This window comes from Ursus arctos, unplaced genomic scaffold (assembly GCF_023065955.2).
Source record: "Ursus arctos isolate Adak ecotype North America unplaced genomic scaffold, UrsArc2.0 scaffold_16, whole genome shotgun sequence".
In the NCBI taxonomy this organism is placed as follows: Eukaryota; Metazoa; Chordata; class Mammalia; order Carnivora; family Ursidae; genus Ursus; species Ursus arctos.
In genome coordinates this window covers 39,649,419-39,665,345 of record NW_026622830.1, presented here as the reverse complement: position 1 = coordinate 39,665,345, position 15,927 = coordinate 39,649,419, and the positions used below count along the sequence as shown (strand labels likewise).

At 39.2% G+C, this 15,927-nt stretch overlaps 1 protein-coding gene across 3 annotated transcripts in view; it reads right to left on the bottom strand.

The window, feature by feature from the left end:
• The window catches only part of MACROD2 (mono-ADP ribosylhydrolase 2), a 1,872,659-nt gene that overhangs the window by 91,921 nt on the left and 1,764,811 nt on the right, over window positions 1-15,927 (bottom strand). The window lies entirely within an intron of this gene.

Genomic DNA, 15,927 nt, shown 5'->3' with positions numbered 1-15,927 from the left:
ATTTTATTTATTTATTTGACAGAGCGAGAGACAGCCAGTGAGAGAGGGAACACAAGCAGGGGGAGTGGGAGAGGAAGAAGCAGGCTTCCAGCAGAGGAGCCTGATGTGGGGCTTGATCCCAGAACGCTGGGATCATGCCCTGAGCCGAAGTCAGACCCTTAACGACTGAGCCACCCAGGCGCCCCTGGGAGTTGTATTTTTCTGATTGCTGTTATTATTCAAACCCACCTAGTTAGGATCTATGTACAAAGCTCTTAGGACACACAATTTCTTTATTCGTCTGAAAGGATTTTCAAAATAAAGGAAAAATTAGCAAAGATGACATGACATGACAGAAAAGATATTTTGAGGGGGAGGGGGAGGAATATAATTATTATTTTTTACATCTCACCTCCAATTTTTTTTTTCTTGAAAAACTAGCAGAAAACTTGTGGAAAGAACAGCCAAATCTAGTTTCCCATGGGGTGATAGCTTATACTCAGGAAGAAAACTTTTTTCTTTTATTATTTTTCTCCCAGAAATCGTATTATGTGGTTTAATAAGAAGATAAAATCTTTGCAGTTAGAATTGTACTTAAACAACAACAACAAAAACAGGACATATAGTCACCTTGTGGATCACAAGCAAATTCCTGGCTTCTTTACACTTGATGAGAAAGAGAGATTGTGGAGTCAGAAGTATGGTTCAAAGAGGACACCCACTAGGTTGGAAGAGGCAGAAGGCATTAAAGACAGAAGAATGGATGTTTTGTGGAATAAAGTGGGAGCAGAGTCTGATATGTTCTCTTAGCTGAACCTTGGGAGAAGTGCTAGAGAGGAAATGGGGAGGGGCTCTGACCACGGACAAAGCATGTTGTCAAGAAGAAGGCGGCGTATGTGTGCAAGAGTTTGCTTGAGCAACCCCTGCTTTTGCCGCTGATCCTGGTAAACATTGATGTTAGGTGATAAATAAGTGTACATTGTGAGAACTGTAGACCCAAGTTCTCTAGGCTAGTCTACACCAGGATTTCCGGTTGGAAGGAAGACCCAGCAGAAAACAGGAAGCAGGAAACTATAGGATGAGAAAATACGGTTGCTTCTTTTCCTGAAATTGAAAAGAGGGATTCAGAGAAACCCAGTGCCAGATGCTTAGAGTGATCTCAAGTCCCTAACTGTCTACTCTGAGCAAGAGGTCAACAGAAGTGTATGTCTTCTTACCTCGTTAGGTAGACTTATGGAGGGAATACTCAGAATTGATTCTGCCTCACACTGTGGTTGGCGTAGACAACATTTATGGATAGTTGGCAAACTGAAGGAGCTTAATGGCTTTTGAAAGACTTAGATGCGTCTGCCAGTATCACAGAAACATCCTAAATCATAGATAAAGCTGGGAGAATGTTGTCTTGTACAGATTTATTTGGGTCTCAAACACAGTGTGTGTACGCACATGTGTGTGTGTGTGTGTGTGTGTGTATGTGTGCACATGTGTTGTTTTGTGTATGCACATCTGTATGTGAGTATTACTGTCCCTTCTGCCTGTCTTTCCACTTTAATTTGACACATCTGGTGCAAAATATCAGGGCAAATTTCTAAATGAAACAGGAAGACAAACTTTTCAGTAAATGCCAACAATGCTTGTTAGGAAACCTTGTCTTTGTACTGGATTAAAATACCTTCCAGTCTCCACCGCTAGCTAGCCAATTATTCCTTTCTTTTTGTTAAGGAATGCAGCAGTTCTGAGACATTCTCTGTCTTTCTCTCTGACTCGCTCTGTCTCTTGCAATAAATATACCCCCCGGGAACAGTGGTAGAAAGAATAGATGACAGCAAGTATCATTAGGAATGAGGCAGGACAACATATTTCTGCTCATGAAAATATCTATTGTCAAAAACTATGAGAGGCTACATCCTTTTCTGAAACTTGGGAGAATGTTTCCTCCATAACACTGTACTACCACAAATTTAAGAAACTCAGCCCTCATTTTTTAAAATGTAATTTTATCATTGCTTATTTTGTGCTTAATAGCGAGTATGATTTATTGGAATCAAAACTTCACATTCTTTAACTCGTTTGGAGAGGATGTGGCATTGTTCCCCACACTGTGTCTTGTTGGATTTAAAAACAGTCTGCATATAAAAAGAGTAAGAAGCAAAACATTTTTTAGATGAGATTGGGTCAACTGCTCTGGAAAATGCCATAGGCTTCCACCTCACCTGACCTTCTCAGTGCATGGGAGCATGTTGAGAAATCTGTAGAAACTACTCAACTTTGTCTAACCTTGAAATTTCGAAACACTGTTGACTGTAGAACTCATTTGATAAGAACACTGATTAACATGCTGATGAATGCTATAAAATTTTACACATGGGCATGTCTGAGCAAGAGCCTCGCGATGTTGCTTATGAATGTAGAGTCAATTCTTTAATATGACCTTTCTCTAGTGCCTTTGCTCACTCAGAATATGATCGTGTGCCACTGCATGCGAACCATCGTCAGGATCTCTGTTTTTCAGTGATGTCACATCTCACGTAGCGGCCCAAATACGTATCTCCAAAGTAACTCTGGAAATCCTTTCAAACTCCTTTAAAGTACAGCACTCAGTTTTTAATTCAAATATTAATGTAGATTTGCTTTTAAAAAAAAAAATCTCTCCAAAACATTTTTTTTTTCATTAACCATGTCCTTTTTCCTTCTGGAGCTTCCATGGGGAAAGAGTAAGGACATAAAATGAACCCAGAAGTAGTCCGTGTTTATTGCTAAACTCTGAATTTTTATTGTATCTATTGTATTATACGAGGGTATAAATAGGCACAAAATTCTCATAAAGTCATACACCAGACCACCTCATCACCACTGGAAAATAATGGCTTTCTCCATATAATGCTAGAGCTAAAATCAATTTCTGTTACTGAAAATATGCTATTATTGAGTAAAAGAAGGGAGCTGAGCTTTGTTTGCTTTCTTCTTCTTCCTCCTCCTCCTCCTCCATCCCCTCCTCTTCCACCCCTTCTTCTTCTCCTTCTCCTTCTTCTTCCTCCTCCTCTTCTTCTCCCTCTCCCTCTTCCTCTTCTTCTTCAGTTTATTTTCTTACTTTCTCTGAGGGACTTTGAGGTGTACTCTAATGTGTACTTTTTTAAAACTTTTGTAAATATAAATTTATTCCATTTATTTAAGCTAAAAATTTTTTTAAAACAATTCATCCGTTTTTCTCACTCATCATCCCCCGCCTCTGGCAACCACCATTCTGTTCTTTGTATCTATGAGCTCCATCTACTTGGACATATTGTGGGTTTAGTTCCAGACCACTGCAATCAAGTAATATTGCAATAGAGCAAGTCAAATGCAGTTTTTGATTTCCCAGTGCACATAAAAGTTGTGTTTACACTACACTGTAGCTTATTATGCGTGCAATAGCATTATGTCTAAAAAACCAATGTATTTACCTTAATTAAAACACATTTTATTGTTTAAAATAAAAAGCTAATCATCATCTGAATTTGCAGCAAGTCGGAATCTTTTTGTTGGTGGAGGGTCTTGCCTCCATGTTGATGGCTCCTGACTGACCAGGCTGGCAGTTGCTGAAGGTTGGGGTGGTTGTGGCCATTTTTAAACTAACACAACAGTGAAATTTGCCGTGTGGACTGACGTGGCTCAAACTATTTCTCTGTCACGTGTCACATTTTACCCAAAGTTTGACTTCTTTCAAAATGGGAGTCAATCTTCTCAACCCTGCCACTGCTTTATCAACTAAGTTTATGTGATACTCTAAATCCTTTGCTGTCATTTCAACAGTCTTCACATCATCTTCCCCAGGAGTAGACGTCATCTCAAGAAACCGCTTTCTTTGCTCATCCACAAGAAATGACTCCTCATCCATTCAAGTTTTCTCATGAGATGGCACCACTCAGCCACATCTTTAGGCTCCACTTCTAATTCTAGTTCTCTAGCTATTTCCACCGAATCTGAATTACTTCCTCCCGTCAAGTCTTGAACCTCTCCAAGTCATTCAGGAGGGCTGGAATTAACTTCTTCCAATGTTGATATTTGGACCTTATAATATAATACTATAACTATCTTCATTTTACAGAGGAGGAACTGAGGCACAACCTAAAAATGTTACCTAAGTCACACAGCAGTGGTGTTATGAATCCAAAATAAATTGAAGTTCATAAAGGATGCATGACTTGCACCAAAGAACTCAAAATTAGGTCTGTGAATCTGAAAATAGATCACGGGGAGGCTCATACTAATTTAGGCCTATGTGAACTTAAATTTTGGTCCAACATTGTGTGTTGGGCAAAGGGGTGGCAACCACACTGAAATAATCCCTATATCCTAATCTGATGATTTTGTTTCCAAGTCTCACTCACCAGATCTTTAGAAATGTGCCCCAAGAGATCAAGTAACTAAACTGACTGTTACAAATATATAATTACAGTCACACTTGATTTGTAAAGAAAAGTAATATATATGAAAATGTAATTGTAAGGCAACTACTACTTGACTTCCAATGGCCACTTGAGAATATTTTAAACTGTGGTAGATAAATGTACTTTTAATACTAAAAAGAAGATAAATGATTTTTTCTACTTTCACCCATTTAATCCAATTTAGAACCTATTTAATCAAAACATTGGAAAAGCTTATTGGAAAAGCTTCATCATAAATTAAACATAAATAATGAGCTTCAACCATAGCAAATAATCTATATACATTTTCCATTTACAAGAAATTTATTTTGTTCTCTGATAGGGGAGGAATATCCAGATAAAAGTGAACAAATAGGGAAGTCTCTGCCTTGAATTTACCTTTGTGTTTTTCTAGCATGACATTTTGGGGAAAATTCATTTCTGAAATAGGAGAATTCTGAAAGGAAATTCCCTCTATTAGGACCATTAATAATAGTAATAAATACTTTGGCAAAATGGCCATGATATTAGGACAGTTATAAGTGGCTCATTTTCTACGATAGGCTGTATATCCAATATTGAGGACCTACTGTGCACAAGTCACTGTGTTGAGCTTGGTACAGAACATGCAAATGAATGAGACTTGGTTACCTGGTTTTCAGATATTTACATTCTAGTGAGTTACAGAAGTCCTGTATGTAGCTGATATTGATACAAGGCAACCGTAAGTTTTGAAGTTTAACAAACAAATTGATAAGAAACTAGAAGAGACAGTTCACGATTGCGTGGAATGAAATACAATGAGGAGGGGAGAAATCAAGAAAGGTGAAAAGGTGCATGGCCCTCCCCTGCATCATCTAGTATAATTCTTGTCATAAAAATATTTGCTTAGATAATTGTTGATGGAAAGACGGAAAGGAGGGAAAGAAGGAGGGGGGAAGAAGGGAATGATGGAGTAAATGACTCATGTAAGGGTAAGATATTGGAAATCGATCTGAGAATCTTGAAGAAAACAGATGTGAGAAAACAAAGGCAGAATGCTGTACAGCAGGGGGTTTGGGAAATATTACCCATGGGAGTTGGGTTACAGAGCAGGGTATCTGAAGGTGTAGAACCGGACCATATGGAAAGATCATGAATATTATGCAAAGGAGTTTGGACTTATATCTGGTGGGGTAGATGGGAAGTTTCTCTGCACATATTTCATTGTAGGACCAGGTTAGGGTCAAAGTTGCAATGTGGATCAAGTAAGTTGGCTCCAAACCCCCCCACCCCCCGCTGTTGCCTCAATCTCGCTGCCCTACTCACCTACTTTGGGTCTTAGCTTTCCCATGCTGCCCTGTGACTACTCTGGACCTACCTGCCTCCTACTTCCCTCACGCAAGGAATATCTCTTGCTCCAAACGCATGATGAGAGAAGCAGCATGGTGCGATGAACAAAGCATGGGCTTTGGGTTTAGGCAGACTTGGTTTCCAAATTCTGGTTCTACCTTTGGGTAACTAGACCAGTTACTCAAACTTTCAGAGCCTCAGTTACCCACAAAATTGGAATAATAATCCCGACCTTTTAAAAGTAATGAAATATTACTTTACGCCCACTGAAGTGGCAAATATCAGAAAAGAACAAAAAGCATAATTGCTGATGGAAATACCAATTGTTACAGCCTTTTGGGAAAGCAATTTGGCAGTATCTATTAAAAACACATACTCCTCAAAAGCAGAACTCACGCTCTTGGAATGTTTCCCATACAAATAAAAGCACTGCTTACAAGGATATATGGGCAAAGACATCTATGTAGCATTATTTGTATGGCAATAAAGTGGGAAGAAAGCGCTTGCTCATCACAGAAGAATGGCTGAATAAATTATAGTACTACCAAGCTATGGAATATCGTAGGGGCTTTAAAAGGGATGAATTAGATCCACACAAAATGACTCAGAGGGATTTCCACAAAGTTTTGTTGCCTGCGATGAAATCAGATTCAGAAAAGTATGTAGAATGTGATATAATATTTATAAAAGAAGCATATATATTTAACCACGGATAAAAATTTTGAGCTTCCTACTGTGTATCAGGCACTCCTTGACATCTATAGATGGACTGACACATTTTAACGTTCGATATCCTGTGATGGAGGTGTTATTTTCATTCCTAATATCCTGATGAGGGAACTGAGGTGCAGAGAATAAAGAACTTGCCCAAAGTCAGACAGGTCATGGTAGAGCTGGAATCTGGACTCCAGAAGTTGGGACAAAAACATATATTTAAGGAAGGAAAAAGAGTAGGGGAGCCCTTCTTCAGCTGGTCCCCTGAATCGAGCTGGATATCTACCGGACCATCCTGAACACCCACGGAATCAGCCTGAGACGCAGGAAGATACATCTGGATCTCTACAAATGAGCATCTCCAGGGCTGAGTATTGATGTACGAAGCAGGGAGCTGTGAATCCGCGCACAGATATCGGAAGATAAACAGAAGGGGGAGGGAGCTGCCGCGTTCGGGCACCGGGAAGCAGTAAACACTTGCACTGGGGAACGGGCCAGACTTGAGGACCGACACCCGTGACAGATCAAACTGAGACCGTGAGCCTGGGAACGCGCATGCAACCAGACTGAAAACCAGAGCTCCGGAGCACTCACTTGAACTAGACTGAAACCGAGAGCTCGGGAGCATGCGCGGCGCTCCAGAGCACATGCGAACCACACTGAAACAGGGAGCTCGGGAGCACGCGCAGGAACCAGGGGCGGCTGCTGGTGTTAGAAGCACAAAGGACAGAGACGTGCTGGCCCTGGAAGCTCGGGCTGGGAGAGTGGCTGTGGGGCGCACATCCTGGGACACTGCAGGGTTTTTGGCAGCACCGACAGAAACAGAGTTAAAGAGGCCAGGATAGCTCAGTGGAGAGCAGACTGTGATCTCTCTGCTATTTTTTTTTAAAAATATTTTATTTATTTATTTGACAGAGAGAAACAGCCAGCGAGAGAGAGAACACAAGCAGGGGGAGTGGGAGAGGAAGAAGCAGGCTCCCAGCAGAGGAGCCTGATGCGGGGCTTGATCCCATAACGCCGGGATCACGCCCTGAGCCGAAGGCAGACGCTTAACGACTGAGCCACCCAGGCGCCCTGAGATCCCTCTGTTCTGAGACAGAGGCTGGGATATGGCCACTGCTGCTCTTACTCTCAGAAGAGGCATAGCAAACCGCCAGGGAAAGCCATCAGAGAACAAAGGCCCGGAAATACCAGCTCACAGTGTGCCCATCCCCATCCCCTCTCGCAGGGGACACGGAGACTCTACCCAAACAGGGTTGCCTGAGTATTGACGCAGCAGGCCCCTCCCCCAGAAGGCAGGCTGAAAAATCAAGAAGCCCACATCCCTAAGGTCCCTATAAAACAAGTGCACACTGCCTGGGTCCTGGTCAATAATTTGGGCTCTAGGCAACCCTGCAACCTCTCCTCATCAGAATGATGAGGAGGAGAAACCCTCAGCAAAGAAAGGACACAGAGACTGTGGCCTCTGCCACAGAACTGATGGATATGGATATAACCAAATTGTCAGAAATGGAGTTCAGAGTAACAATGGTCAAGATGATGTGTAGGCTTGAAAAAAATATTAATGAAAATATTAACGAGAATATAGAATCTCTAAGGGCGGAAATGAGAGTGAATCTGACAGAAATTAAAAATGCTATGAATCAAATGCAGTCTAAACTAGACGCTTTGACGGCCAGGGTAAATGAGGCAGAAGAATGAATTAGTGAATTGAAGGATGGGATGGTAGAAGAGAAAGTTAAAATGGAAACTTGGCTCAAAAAAATCCAATCTCAAGAATGTAGATTATGGGAGATTACTGACTCAATGAAATGTTCCAGTGTCAGAATCATCAGCATCCCTGAAGGGGTGGAGAAAGAGAGAGGTCTAGAAGAGATATTTGAACAAATTGTAGCTGAGAACTTCCCTAATCTGGCAAAGGAAACAAGCATTCCTGTCCAAGAGGCAGAGAGGACCCCTCCCAAGATCAATGAGAACAGGCCTACACCATGTCACATCATAGTGCAATTTGCAAATATTAGATCCAAGGATACAGTATTGAAAGTGGCCAGGGGGAAGAAAATCCTCACGTACAGAGGGAAAAATATTAGAATGATGTCAGACCTGTCTACAGAGGGTTGGCAGAGTATTTTCAAAGCTCTATCTGAGAAGAACATGCAGCCAAGGATCCTTCATCCCGCAAGGCTGTCATTCAGAATTGATGGAGAGATAAGGACCTTCCAAGATTGGCAGAAACTGAAGGAATTCATAACCACCAAACCAGCCCTACATGAGATATTAAGGGGTGTTCTATAAAAGTAAAAAGGCCCCAAGAGTGATACAGAACAGAAATTTACAATCTGTAGAAACAAAGACTTCACAGGCAACATGACATCATTAAAATCATATCTCTCAATAATTAGGCCATGTGAGTGGCCTAAATGCTCCCATAAAATGCCACAGGGTTGCAGATCAGATAAAAAGACATGACCCATCCATTTGCTGTCTACAAGAGACTCATCTTGAACCCAAAGATACATCCAGACTGAAAGTGAAAGGATGGAAAACCATTTTTCATGCCAATGGACTTCAAAAGAAAGCTGGGGTAACAATTCTCATATCAGACAGATTAGATTTTAAACTAAAGACTATAGTTAGAGATACAGAAGGACACTATATTATTCTTAAAGGATGTATCCAACAAGTGGATATGACAATTATAAATATCTATGCCCCCAACAGGGGAGCAGCTAGATACACAAGCCAACTCTTAACCGGAATAAAGAGACATAGAGATAATAATACGTTAATAGTGGGGGACCTCAACACTCCACTCTCAGCAATAGACAGATCACCTAAGCAGAAAATCAACAAAGAAACAAGAGCTTTGAATGACATACTAGACCAGATGGACCTCATAGATACATACAGAACACTGCACCCCAGAACAAAAGAATACTCATTCTTTTTGAATGTACATGGAACTTTCTCCAGAATAGACCATATACTGGTCACAAAACAGGTCTCAGCCAATACCAAAAGACTGAGATTATTCCCTGCATATTCTCAGACCATAATGTTTTGAAACTGGAACTCAATCACAGGAAAAATTTGGAAGAAATTAAAACACTTGGAAGCTAAGAACCATCCTGCTCAAGAATGAAGCATGAGAGACTATGGACTCTGAGAAACAAACTGAGGGCTTCAGAGGGGAGGGGGGTGGGGGAATGGGATAGGCTGGTGATGGGTAGTAAGGAGGGCACGTATTGCATGGTGCACTGGGTGTTATACACAAATAATGAATCATGGAACTTTACATCAAAAACTAAGGATATACTGTATGATGACTATCATAACAAAATAAAAAATTATTATTAAAAATATATATATTTAAATATACTTAATCAGTATATTTTACTCAGTGAATAACTGGAATGTGGGAAGTCAGCAAACAATAAAAAGGGGGAAATTGCACTAAAATCACACATTATCTGATCAATTTATGTAAAATTTTATATGGGTGCCTATACCCAGAAAGTCATACATGAAAGGATGGATGGTCCTCGAAATGTGAATGGTAGTAATCTCAGGGTGTTGTGATTGCTTATGTTTTAATAATTCTATTCCTTATACTGTCTTTCATTATTTGAATTTTTTACAATAAATATACATTATTTAAATAATCAAAAGAGGAATAAACTCTATTCATTGTAGAAAAGACAAAGATTTGCATGCATTTCCATATACTGGATTCTTTTTTACATTACTGGATACAGAAATGATCATGAACATTTACAAAGTTAAAGAATATTCCTGGCCAGGAGAGAATTTAAAACTGAAAACAAAGGAATGACTCAAATGGAGAAAGGTAAGTAACTTACAAACATTCATTCACTAGAATGTACAATTAAGTGATGTTAGACTATCAAAAGACATGGAAATAATTTCACAATCTATGTTATATTTTAAAGACAGTTTCAGGCATCTGGGTGGCTCAGTCACTTGAGCATCTGGCTCTTGGTTTCGGCTCAGGTCATGATCTCAGGGTCATGAGCTCGAGCCCTGCACTGGGCTCAATGAGGAGTGAAATTGTGATTATCTTTCCCTCTCTCTCCCCTTCTCCCCCTGCTTGTGCTAGCTCTCTCTCTCTAAAATAAATAAATAATACCTTAAAAATCTATCTATCTATCATCTATCTATCTATCTGTCTGCAGCACTTTATAAACAGACTGCAAGTTTATATACCAGTATATTATATATGTTTATTTCTGGGATTGAGATTATGGAGATGATATTTTTCATTTCTTCCTTTGCTTATTTTTTTTCATATAATATATACCCATTACTGTTAAAATAAGAAAATAAATGTAAGCAATAAAAATATTTTAACATTTTCCCTAGTAAATAAAAAAAAATCAGGAATTTATCCTGAGGAACTGATCAAAGAAATACAGAGATTTATTTAAAATGTGTGGACTGCATTTCCTTATTATTTATAATAGAGAGAAAACTGTAAATAACAAAATAATCTAACATTAGAACACTGGCTATGTAAATTGTCAGACAACCATATGATGAAATATTATGCCTCCAATAAAAATCATGCCTTTGAGGAATATTTAAAGACACAGGAAAATATTCACGGTGCACGGACATTTTTTCATAATTTACTCCTTAAAGGGAAAACGGTCATAGGCTTTTCCCTTTTATATTTTCCTGCATTTAAAAATATTTTACAATAAATATGCATTATTCTTATAGGCAGAAAAAATGAATAATTGTTATATTAAAAATAGAATAAAATACTATCTTTTGGGGGATTATCTAAATGTAAATATCATTTAAATATCAGCTGGGAGTAAACAGTAATAAAGTTGTTCTCCTCTTCCCCCTACACACATACACCTTTTTCTCTTGCGTATGAGTCTTAGGTTACCCTTTTGTGAAATGAAGAATACATTGCACATAAATATAAAACATTGAGTGCCAGAGACACTCCATACATCTTAGTTCTTTCCCCTTCACTGAGCTGCCAGAGGGCAGTGACTTTGATGCCACACTTCAGACTCTTAAAATCCAAGAGTGATAACTCAGGCGTTACAGTGTATCCAGACACTCTACCAATGCAGATCCAGGACAGGGGACAGCTTTGTCCCACCATGATGAGTAGTGGTGAGGACCCTTAGGGGGATGGCAGACACCAAGAATAGAAAAAAGACTGAAAAAAAATTAGGCTGCAGAAGCCTGAGAGGAATTTCATGGGTGGTACAATGTTTTCTTTCTCTGCAACAATGTACACAAGGAAGAGAGACATGGCCAGAGCCAGCTGGAGCCGACATCATTTGGCCAGGCTTACAGGGACCCACGGCTGGGAGCATGTATGCTCATCTTTTGTACATGCCCGAGTCTGCTTCCTCATACATAACTTCATCCTTTCTCTTTGTTCTCCTTGCAGGGCTGACTCCTGTTCTAGCTTTGCTCTTATTCTACAGAAATTATGACCTCTAGGGCGTCTGCCGCAAGATTAACGTTTAAGAAATTCTTTGCCAGGTGACACCGCCCTTCATGAACACCAAAACAGCAATACTGTGACTTACAGAGCTCCAAAGGAATACAAGCTTGGGTGTGCATGCACCTGAGTATTAATTGATTTTTCTTTTAATATTAATGAGCATATGATTTAGTCTAGTTGACCTTCAAATTCAAATTAGGTACTGATTAAATAATAAGATAGGAGAATTGGGATGTGTTGAAACAGCACTTTTTTTTTTTTTTTCCTCCAGGAGAGTGCTTTGGCCTTGGCTCTGGGTAAGGATGAGCTATTAAGAGTGTTGAGACAACTAGAACAGAGAGTTCTCCTTGAATTAAGGAGAATGACTAGATCTTAAATAATAGTGATAATAATAATAAGAAAAATAAAAACTTTGCAGCAGTTTCAACCAGAGCACTTGATATTCCTGGCATAAATTTTATTCCTGTGTTTACAGTCCCCTTCATCTGAATGCCTCTTCATTTGTTGGTTTACAAGCCTTAACATTTGTACTCTCAGGTTTGTTTTTAAGGATTTAAAGTATAAACCGCCATTAAATAAATAGAGTATTTTTACCAGTAGAGAAAGAAATCCCTCAATAGACAAGTGCATGCCTATTTTTTAAATAACTTCAGAACTCCTATGAACCTACAGATATTTTCTCAGGCCAGCTTTACCTTGGAGTTCATTTCAATTCAGTCCTGGCTGTGGCATCCTTGGCATGCAGCCACCCTGCGGATGAATTATTCATCAACATTCCTCCTCCTCATATCTCAGCCTCCCAACTCAACTCCTGCCCACCCGAGGTCTGTAATGAGTCATTGGGAACAGGTGCCTTCAGTCTGTAGTGCACAATCTAGCTCTTGATCCAACAGCCAATCAGTTGTACCTCCTTCTGTTAGCGGTGTGCATTGTTCGCAGTTATGTGGGGTAAATGTGCAATAAACATCCATTCTCGGTACCCAGTGGGAAATATGTCTAGAACATTTGAACAAAATCGCTGGCTCTTGAAATTCTTCAAATTTCACTTACCTATTTTAATTTTTTAAAAATCTAACATCCCAAACCAAGTGACATTAGCCAGCTCACTTTTTGTTGGCTTGTTTTTCAGTCCTCGCAGTTTAGAAGACACTAATTTCCTGAGAGAACCAAAGTTATAAATGTAAATCCAGCCAATCAACAAGAAAAGTGAGAAATAACTGGCGAGTCTCAAAATCTCTGGGAATTATTTTGGAGGGAGGGAGAGAGAGAGAGAGAGAGAGAAGGTCAGTCCATAATATCAGTGATTCCCAAACCCAAGAAGATGCTGGGACAAGATCAAAGTCTGGAAGCAAAAGCAAGAAAGCAAGGGCTCCTTCAGGTCGTTTGGTCAGCAAGAATGTTCTTCCATTTAAACTGGAGAGTGTAATAAGCATTTTGATAAGCGATCTTATAACCATAGAGCTCATAAATAGTCCAGGTGCCACCAAGAAGGAGATCTATTTCTGCATGAGAACTAATAATGGTGAATGCCTGAAATGAATCTTCAGCCCATATGACTGCCTTCTAATCTCAACTTGATCTCAGTCTCGGAGGATTTCAATGGCAAATTCATTTTTTTTTTGTTCTAAGCTCTGTATATGTCAGTCAAGATGCCAGTTCCACATGCATTAGACACTTGGTCTAAGCTTTGAACTGACTGATAATCAATCAAAAACAGGAGTGTCCTGTATATGCTATTTCAGAAGGAAAAGGCAAAAATCCTATCTTACATGTTCTATTTTTAATTGAAACTGGATTACATGTTAAAGTGGATTTGAAAACATGTTTCCTTCCCCAACATCAAGAGGTTAATGGATATTAACAATTTATTTCAGTAAAATCCTTAAAACTTCACATTTAATCTTAATAGGGAATTACATTTGTGATATGTGGCAGAACTTGGAGTCACCACCATTAAAAGTTTTATGCCAAAAAAAAAAAAAAAAAAATCCTAAGAGTATTCTGAGAAATTGATCCTGGCATGAGCAATTAATGGTGTGAGATCCTAAAAGCATCAAGAAACATCACAAACAGTGTGTTTCTACAAAGGTGTAATATCTCCAAACCAAACAGCTCAACAGGAAAAATCTCAGCTTGAAGTACTTAAATTAGATTATCTCTTGTTTCCTAAACTCTGCCATTCAACTTCAGGACATTAAAAAATGTTTAATCACAAGCTAAATGACTGGAATGTCCAAAATTATTTGCCTAAGATGAACACAGCTTTCTGCCTTTCCACTGTGACTGAGTCAGGTTTATTTCTCTCTCTAAGATGACCTAGGGTTTCTTATCAGAACCTATGTGGATATCTACGTTATTACACTTTTAGATATACCAAATGGCTTTAAAACCAGGGATGTAAGAACACATATCTGAGTAATGTGAAGGGAAGTGCTAAGGGATTCATTTAAAAAGTGGCAATGGTCAAAAAAAGGACCACCGAAAATTACAGTGTGGTATTTGCTCATTGGGCAACCCAGTTCCCCCTTTAGGAATGAAGAATTTTTTCTCCCAGGTGCAGGCAGCCCTCATTCATCTCAGGCTTCCAGGATTACCTCAGTGGAAGACCTCTGCCTTACCGAAGGCCACACCTCCTTCCCAAGGCACCCAGTATCAGGTGTCTTATCAATGGAGGGTCTTACTGACCTGACTCTTTTACTCCAGATGAGACATCTCAGGGTCATGCTATCTTCAGACCTGCTGTGGCTTCTGTTAATAGTGCCTTTCAGTTCAACTTCCCTCTCTACCCAGTTCTGCTTTGACCCTCTCTCTTTCACAGGTTTGATTCCAAGAGCTCTCCCTAAAAATGTTTGTTTCCTAATCTGCATCGCAGAGTCTGTCTTTGGGGGGCCTAATCTGTACACATGCCAGGTGAAAAGTTTGAGCAATTGACATGTATATGGTATTTCTCAAGGTAGATACTATTATTGTCTTCACTCCACAGAGGAGAAGACTAAAGCACAAAGAGGTTAATTACTTGTCATTACTTGTCAATTCCTTGAGTTACTTGTCAAAGGTCACATCAATTTTGAGCGGCAGAGACAGGATTTAAGCTTCAACCATCTAGCCCCAGAATTCACAATGTTAGCAAGTACTCTCATTATGCAGGACACCTCATTTAGGAAAACCCATTTACCGGACAACATGAAGTGAAATGAATTATGCTAACAGCTGAGTATTAAAATTATAAGAAGACTTTGATTTTCTAAATACTGATTCAAGGAATAGCAAGTATCAATGTCAAGTATAGATCTATGTTCACATCACTCCAAACTGAAACAAATGCATTCAGCATATTTATCTAAAAGCTCCTAGTAGATTGCATGGGTTTACCAGATATCCATTTGTATAAATACAACAATATAGCCTATAGAGGGATTTTTAATTGCTACCAATGACGTACAAAATAATATTACCTTTTTGTTTGGGCATGGTTAATCAGGGTGAAAGAAAAGAAAGGACTATTACATTTTCCTTTAGATAATTTTTGTAAGCTCTATCATCTGCACATGAATGTCCCCACTATTTCTCCCTCAACTTTTTTCCTAGAGCCTAATTACAATTTTCACTTTTTCTTCTTCTGGGGATACCTGGTTCTGCAACATTTTCTCATAGTAACTGTTCATAGAATGAGGGATGATGCTCCGGCCAAAGATTTATTTCTATAGATTCCTTTCAACATTTTTTCTTTCTTATTATGTCTGGATAATGGAGTCCCCTGGTAGGTGGTTCCCAAATGCCACTCCTCTGAACTTATTCCTAATGAGTAGTTGTAAACAGCAGACCTGCCTAATTCTGGTGTTTCAAGTAAGCATCTGCCTTGAACATAATTTCTTTGATTATTTTTCTTACTTAATCAACAGTCACTTTTCAGAAGAACAAATATAAGTGTATATCTAGATTCTGAAAGGGCAGATATGGAATAAAACAGAGTGGGCATGATATTTGATTGTGTTGGAAATA